The sequence below is a fragment of the Labrus bergylta genome, chromosome 10 (genome assembly GCF_963930695.1).
Source record: "Labrus bergylta chromosome 10, fLabBer1.1, whole genome shotgun sequence".
NCBI lineage: Eukaryota > Metazoa > Chordata > Actinopteri > Labriformes > Labridae > Labrus > Labrus bergylta.
In genome coordinates, this window is record NC_089204.1 from 31,087,191 (window position 1) to 31,096,306 (window position 9,116).

The following is a 9,116-nucleotide window of genomic DNA, read 5'->3' on the forward strand; positions in this document are numbered from 1 at the left end:
CTGTATTACTGTGTGACTGTATAACTGTGTGACTGTATATCTGTGTGACTGTATATCAGTGTGACTGTATCACTGTGCGACTGTATAACTGTGTGACTGTATATCTGTGTGACTGTATCAATGTGTGACTGTATCACTGTGTGACTGTTTAACTGTGTGACTGTATCACTGTGTGACTGTATCACTTTGTGACTGTATATCTGTGTGACTGTATATCTGTGTGACTGTATAACTGTGTGACTGTATACCTGTATCACTGTGTAACTGTATCACTGTGTGACCGTATACCTATATCACTGTGTGACTGTATAACTGTGTGACTGTATATTCGTGTGACTGTATCACTGTGTGACTGTATATCCGTGTGACTGTATAATTGTGTGACTGTATATCCGTGTGACTGTATCACTGTGTGACTGTATAACTGTGTGACTGTATATCCGTGTTACTGTATAATTGTGTGACTATATATCTGTGTGACTGTATCATTCTGTGACTGTATACCTGTTTCACTGTGTGACTGTATCACTGTGTGAGTGAATCACTGTAACTGTATCACTGTGTGACTGTATACCTGTATCACTGTGTGACTGTATACCTGTATCACTGTGTGACTGTATCACTGTGTGAGTGAAACACTGTGTGACTGTATAACTGTATCACTGTGTGACTGTATCACTGTGTGACTGTATATCTGTGTGACTCTATCACTGTGTGACTGTATAACTGTTTGACTGTATCACTGTGTGACTGTATAACGGTGTGACTGTATATCTGTGTGACTCTATAACTGTGTGACTGTATCACTGTGTGACTGTATAACAGTGTGACTGTATATCTGTGTGACTGTATTACTGTGTGACTGTATAACTGTGTGACTGTATCACTGTCTGACTGTATCACTGTGTGACTGTGCGACTGTATGACTGTATACCTGTATCACTGTTTGACTGTATCACTGTGTGACTGTATACCTGTTTTGCTGTGTGACTGTATCACTGTATATCTGTATCACTGTGTGACTGTATCACTGTGTGACTGTATATCTGTGTGACTCTATCACTGTGTGACTGTATAACTGTTTGACTGTATCACTGTGTGACTGTATAACGGTGTGACTGTATATCTGTGTGACTCTATCACTGTGTGACTGTATCAATGTGTGACTGTATCACTGTGTGACTGTATATCTGTGTGACTGTATCACTGTGTGACTGTATATCTGTGTGACTGTTTAACTGTGTGACTGTATCACTGTGTGACTGTATCACTTTGTGACTGTATATCTGTGTGACTGTATATCTGTGTGACTGTATAACTGTGTGACTGTATACCTGTATCACTGTGTAACTGTATCACTGTGTGACCGTATACCTATATCACTGTGTGACTGTATATCAGTGTGACTGTATAACTGTGTGACTGTATATTCGTGTGACTGTATCACTGTGTGACTGTATCACTGTGTGACTGTATAACTGTGTGACTGTATATCCATGTGACTGTATCACTGTGTGACTGTATCAGTGTGACTGTATAACTGTGTGACTGTATATCCGTGTTACTGTATAATTGTGTGACTATATATCTGTGTGACTGTATCACTGTGTGACTGTATCACTGTGTAACTATATCACTGTGTGACTGTATCATTCTGTGACTGTATACCTGTATCACTGTGTGACTGTATACCTCTTTCACTGTGTGACTGTATCACTGTGTGACTGTATACCTGTATCACTGTGTGACTGTATCACTATGTGACTGTGTGACTGTATACCTGTTTCACTGTGTGACTGTATCACTATATGACTGTTTACCTGTATCACTGTGTGACTGTATACCTGTGTGACTGTATCACTGTGTGACTGTATATCTGTGTGACTGTATATCTGTGTGACTTTATGACTGTGTCACCGTGTGACTGTATACCTGTTTCACTGTGTGACTGTATATCTGTGTGACTGTATGACTGTGTCACTGTGTGACTGTATCACTATGTGACTGTATAACTGTGTGACTGTATAACTGTGTGACTCTATCACTGTGTGACTGTATACCTGTTTCACTGTGTGACTGTATCACTGTGTGAGTGTATCACTGTGTGACTGTATAACTGTATCACTGTATGACTGTATCACTGTGTGACTGTATCACTGTCTGACTGTATCACTGTCTGACTGTATCACTGTGTGACTGTGCGACTGTATGACTATATACCTGTATCACTGTGTGACTGTATACCTGTGTGACTGTATCACTGTATCACTGTATATCTGTATCACTGTGTGACTGTATACCTGTTTCACTGTGTGGCTGTATACCTGTATCACTGTGTGACTGTATATCTGTGTGACTCTATCACTGTGTGACTGTATAACTGTTTGACTGTATCACTGTGTGACTGTATAACGGTGTGACTGTATATCTCTGTGACTCTATCACTGTGTGACTGTATCACTGTGTTACTGTATCACTGTAACTGTATATCTGTGTGACTGTATATCTGTGTGACTGTATCACTGTGTGACTGTATAACTGTGTGACTGTATATCCGTGTGACTGTATCGCTGTGAGACTGTATATCTGTGTGACTCTATATTTGTGTGACTGTATAAATGTGTGACTGTATATCTGTGTGACTGTATAACTGTGTGACTGTATCACTGTGTGACTGTACCACTGTTACTGTATCACTGTCCGACTGTATCACATTGTCACTGTATCACTGTAACTGTATCACTGTGTGACTGTATCACATTGTCACTGTATCACTGTCTGACTGCATCACATTGTCACCGTATCACTGTAACTGTATCACATTGTCACTGTATCACTGTGATTGTATCACTGTCTGACTGTATCACTGTGACTTTATCACTGTGTGACTGTATCACTGTGTGACTGTAGCACTGTGTGACTGTTTATCTGTGTCACTGTATAACTGTGTGACTGTATATCCGTGTGACTGTATATCTGTGTGACTCTATAACTGTGTGACTGTATAACTGTGTGACTGTATATCTGTGTGACTCTATCACTGTGTGACTGTATAACTGTTTGACTGTATCACTGTGTGACTGTATAACGGTGTGACTGTATATCTCTGTGACTCTATCACTGTGTGACTGTATCACTGTGTTACTGTATCACTGTAACTGTATATCTGTGTGACTGTATATCTGTGTGACTGTATAACTGTGTGACTGTATATCCGTGTGACTGTATCGCTGTGAGACTGTATATCTGTGTGACTCTATATTTGTGTGACTGTATAAATGTGTGACTGTATATCTGTGTGACTGTATAACTGTGTGACTGTATCACTGTGTGACTGTACCACTGTTACTGTATCACTGTCCGACTGTATCACATTGTCACTGTATCACTGTAACTGTATCACTGTGTGACTGTATCACATTGTCACTGTATCACTGTCTGACTGCATCACATTGTCACCGTATCACTGTAACTGTATCACATTGTCACTGTATCACTGTGATTGTATCACTGTCTGACTGTATCACTGTGACTTTATCACTGTGTGACTGTATCACTGTGTGACTGTAGCACTGTGTGACTGTTTATCTGTGTCACTGTATAACTGTGTGACTGTATATCCGTGTGACTGTATATCTGTGTGACTCTATAACTGTGTGACTGTATAACTGTGTGACTGTATATCTGTGTGACTCTATCACTGTGTGACTGTATAACTGTTTGACTGTATCACTGTGTGACTGTATAACGGTGTGACTGTATATCTCTGTGACTCTATCACTGTGTGACTGTATCACTGTGTTACTGTATCACTGTAACTGTATATCTGTGTGACTGTATATCTGTGTGACTGTATCACTGTGTGACTGTATAACTGTGTGACTGTATATCCGTGTGACTGTATCGCTGTGAGACTGTATATCTGTGTGACTCTATATTTGTGTGACTGTATAAATGTGTGACTGTATATCTGTGTGACTGTATAACTGTGTGACTGTATCACTGTGTGACTGTACCACTGTTACTGTATCACTGTCCGACTGTATCACATTGTCACTGTATCACTGTAACTGTATCACTGTGTGACTGTATCACATTGTCACTGTATCACTGTCTGACTGCATCACATTGTCACCGTATCACTGTAACTGTATCACATTGTCACTGTATCACTGTGATTGTATCACTGTCTGACTGTATCACTGTGACTTTATCACTGTGTGACTGTATCACTGTGTGACTGTAGCACTGTGTGACTGTTTATCTGTGTCACTGTATAACTGTGTGACTGTATATCCGTGTGACTGTATATCTGTGTGACTCTATAACTGTGTGACTGTATAACTGTGTGACTGTACATCTGTGTCACTGTATCACTGTGTGACTGTATCACTGTAACTGTATCACTGTATGACTGTATCACTAACTGTATCACTGTGTGACTGTATCATTAACTGTATCACTGTCTGACTGCATCACATTGTCACTGTATCACTGTAACTGTATCACATTGTCACTGTATCACTGTGATTGTATCACTGTCTGACTGTATCACTGTGACTTTATCACTGTGTGACTGTATCACTGTGTGACTGTAGCACTGTTTGACTGTATAACAGTGTGACTGTATCACTGTGTGACTGTATATCTGTGTGACTGTATCAATGTGTGACTGTATATCTGTGTTACTGTATCACTGTGTGACTGTATCACTGTGTGACTGTTTATCTGTGTGACTGTATAACTGTGTGACTGTATATCCGTGTGACTGTATAACTGTGTTACTGTATCACTGTGTGACTGTTTATCTGTGTGACTGTATATCTGTGTGACTGTATAACTGTGTTACTGTATCACTGTGTGACTGTATATCTGTGTGACTGTTTCACTGTGTGACTGTATCACTGTGTGACTCTACATCTGTGTCACTGTATCACTGTGTGACTGTATAACTGTGTGATTGTATCACTGTGTGACTGTATCACTAACTGTATCACTGTCTGACTGCATCACATTGTCACTGTATCACTGTGTGACTGTATATCTGTGTGACTGTTTCACTGTGTGACTGTATCACTGTGTGACTCTACATCTGTGTCACTGTATCACTGTGTGACTGTATAACTGTGTGATTGTATCACTGTGTGACTGTATCACTAACTGTATCACTGTCTGACTGCATCACATTGTCACTGTATCACTGTAACTGTATCACATTGTCACTGTATCACTGTGATTGTATCACTGTCAGACTGTATCACTGTAACTGTATCACTGTCTGACTGTATCACATTGTCACTGTATCACTGTAACTGTATCACATTGTCACACTGTATCACTGTGTGACTCTACATCTGTGTCACTGTATCACTGTGTGACTGTATAACTGTGTGATTGTATCACTGTGTGACTGTATCACTGTGATTGTATCACTGTCTGACTGTATCACTGTAACTGTATCACTGTCTGACTGTATCACATTGTCACTGTATCACTGTAACTGTATCACATTGTCACACTGTATCACTGTGATTGTATCACTGTTTGACTGTATCACTGTGACTTTATCACTGTGTGACTGTATCACTGTATCACATTGTCACTGTAACTGTATCACTGTCTGACTTTATCATTGTGACTGTATCACTGTGTGACTGTATAACTGTAACTTTATCACTGTGTGACTGTATCACTGTATCACTATATTTTTGTATCCCTTTGTAACTATATCAATGTCACTGTATCACTGTATTACTTTGTCACTGTATTAATGTGTCTTTGTTTCCCTTTCTTATTGTATAACTATGTCCCTGTGTTCCACAGGTCATATTCTCCGAATAATGTAATGAGCTTTGTAAACCTTTTTATTCCACTGCTTTTTTCATCAAAACCAGTTTGAAATATCAGATAACTCATTCATACACATTTACATGTTAATACACATTTACAGGCTTATTGCAGTGAGAAAACAAAATTAAGAGTTGAGATGACCCAGCACAGAATCATGAGCATCAGGCTTCATATACAGAGAGAGACTGTTAGAGCTCTGAGACTAGACTCCTTTACATCTCCAGTCCACCGCAGCACCGTAACCATGTTCCACTCTCACTCCACCTTTGTTTTTTGTTTTTATATTGAATCCGCCAAACATTGTTATATTGGTGTCCCATTGTTTGTTTTCACATTGTCTTATCACAATGTTGTGAAACCATTAACTCCTCAGTTATGTAAAGTTTGTGCCCCTCAGTGTTTCTTCTTCAGGTCTTGTACAGTTTGTTGATCACCTTGTCAATTTAGTGCCCCCTAGTGTTCATACTGACTGTTCAACCATCTTCAGTCTTAGTTATTTAAAGCCGCCCCTGTTAGTGTTTTGTGTCTTCCTCTGTCTTCAGCTCTTGTAGGGTTTATTGATTATCTTATCAATCCATCGCAGGAACCTGCTGACACGTGTGTACACTCCAGGAAACGATGGGTTTCCACATCCATGACCCCATGAGATCACCCCCGTCAGTACCCAGCGGCCTCCCTCCCCCTGACAAACCAGAGGACCCCCACTGTCGCCCTGGCAACTGTCCACACGGTGGCGCTCTGACAGGCTCCCTGCACACAGCATGCGTCCTGTGAAACGATCACCATATTTCTTTTTACACCTCCAGGCAGGAAGCAGAGGAACCCAGGCGTGGAGCAGAATCCTGGAGTATTCTGAGTCTGAAACATATAACATGTAAAGGTGTTCACATGTCAGGACAAAAACATGTAATAACTACCTGTGATGGAAGTGTGTTAGTTACCTGTGTAGGTGTAACATGTTACCTGTGATGGAAGTGTGTTAGTTACCTGTGTAGGTGTAAGATGTTACCTGTGATGGAAGTGTGTTAGTTACCTGTATAACTGTGTCACTGTATATCTTTGTGACTGTATAACTGTGTGGCTGTATCACTGTGTGACTGTATAACTGTGTCACTGTATATCTTTGTGACTGTATAACTGTGTGGCTGTATCACTGTGTGACTGTATCACTGTAACTGTATCACTGTGTGACTGTATACCTGTATCACTGTGTGACTGTATACCTGTATCACTGTGTGACTGTATCACTGTAACTGTATCACTGTAACTGTATCACTGTGTGACTGTATACCTGTATCACTGTGTGACTGTATCACTGTAACTGTATCACTGTGTGACTGTATACCTGTATCACTGTGTGACTGTATACCTGTTTCACTGTGTGACTGTATCACTGTGTGAGTGAATCACTGTGTGACTGTATAACTGTATCACTGTGTGACTGTATAACTGTGTGGCTGTATCACTGTGTGACTGTATCACTGTAACTGTATCACTGTGTGACTGTATACCTGTGTGACTGTATCACTGTAACTGTATCACTGTGTGACTGTATCACTGTGTGACTGTATACCTGTATCACTGTGTGACTGTATACCTGTTTCACTGTGTGACTGTATCACTGTGTGAGTGAATCACTGTGTGACTGTGCGACTGTGTGACTGTATACCTGTATCACTGTTTGACTGTATCACTGTAACTGTATCACTGTGTGACTGTATCACTGTGTGACTGTATCGCTGTGTGACTGTATCACTGTAACTGTATCACTGTGTGACTGTATACCTGTATCACTGTGTGACTGTATACCTGTTTCACTGTGTGACTGTATCACTGTGTGAGTGAATCACTGTGTGACTGTATAACTGTATCACTGTGTGACTGTATCACTGTAACTGTATCACTGTGTGACTGTATCACTGTGTGACTGTGCGACTGTGTGACTGTATACCTGTATCACTGTTTGACTGTATCATTGTTTGACTGTATAACTGTGTGACTGTATCACTGTGTGACTGTATCACTGTAACTGTATCACTGTGTGACTGTATCACTGTAACTGTATCACTGTGTGACTGTATACCTGTATCACTGTGTGACTGTATACCTGTTTCACTGTGTGACTGTATCACTGTGTGAGTGAATCACTGTGTGACTGTATAACTGTATCACTGTGTGACTGTATCACTGTAACTGTATCACTGTCTGACTGTATCACTGTGTGACTGTGCGACTGTGTGACTGTATACCTGTATCACTGTTTGACTGTATCACTGTGTGACTGTATACCTGTATCACTGTGTGACTGTATCACTGTGTGACTGTATATCTGTGTGACTCTATCACTGTGCGACTGTATAACTGTGTGACTGTATAACTGTGTGACTGTATATCTGTGTGACTGTATTACTGTGTGACTGTATAACTGTGTGACTGTATATCTGTGTGACTGTATATCAGTGTGACTGTATCACTGTGCGACTGTATAACTGTGTGACTGTATATCTGTGTGACTGTATCAATGTGTGACTGTATCACTGTGTGACTGTTTAACTGTGTGACTGTATCACTGTGTGACTGTATCACTTTGTGACTGTATATCTGTGTGACTGTATATCTGTGTGACTGTATAACTGTGTGACTGTATACCTGTATCACTGTGTAACTGTATCACTGTGTGACCGTATACCTATATCACTGTGTGACTGTATAACTGTGTGACTGTATATTCGTGTGACTGTATCACTGTGTGACTGTATATCCGTGTGACTGTATCACTGTGTGACTGTATAACTGTGTGACTGTATATCCGTGTTACTGTATAATTGTGTGACTATATATCTGTGTGACTGTATCATTCTGTGACTGTATACCTGTTTCACTGTGTGACTGTATCACTGTGTGAGTGAATCACTGTAACTGTATCACTGTGTGACTGTATACCTGTATCACTGTGTGACTGTATACCTGTATCACTGTGTGACTGTATCACTGTGTGAGTGAATCACTGTGTGACTGTATAACTGTATCACTGTGTGACTGTATCACTGTGTGACTGTATATCTGTGTGACTCTATCACTGTGTGACTGTATAACTGTTTGACTGTATCACTGTGTGACTGTATAACGGTGTGACTGTATATCTGTGTGACTCTATAACTGTGTGACTGTATCACTGTGTGACTGTATAACAGTGTGACTGTATATCTGTGTGACTGTATTACTGTGTGACTGTATAACTGTGTGACTGTATCACTGTCTGACTG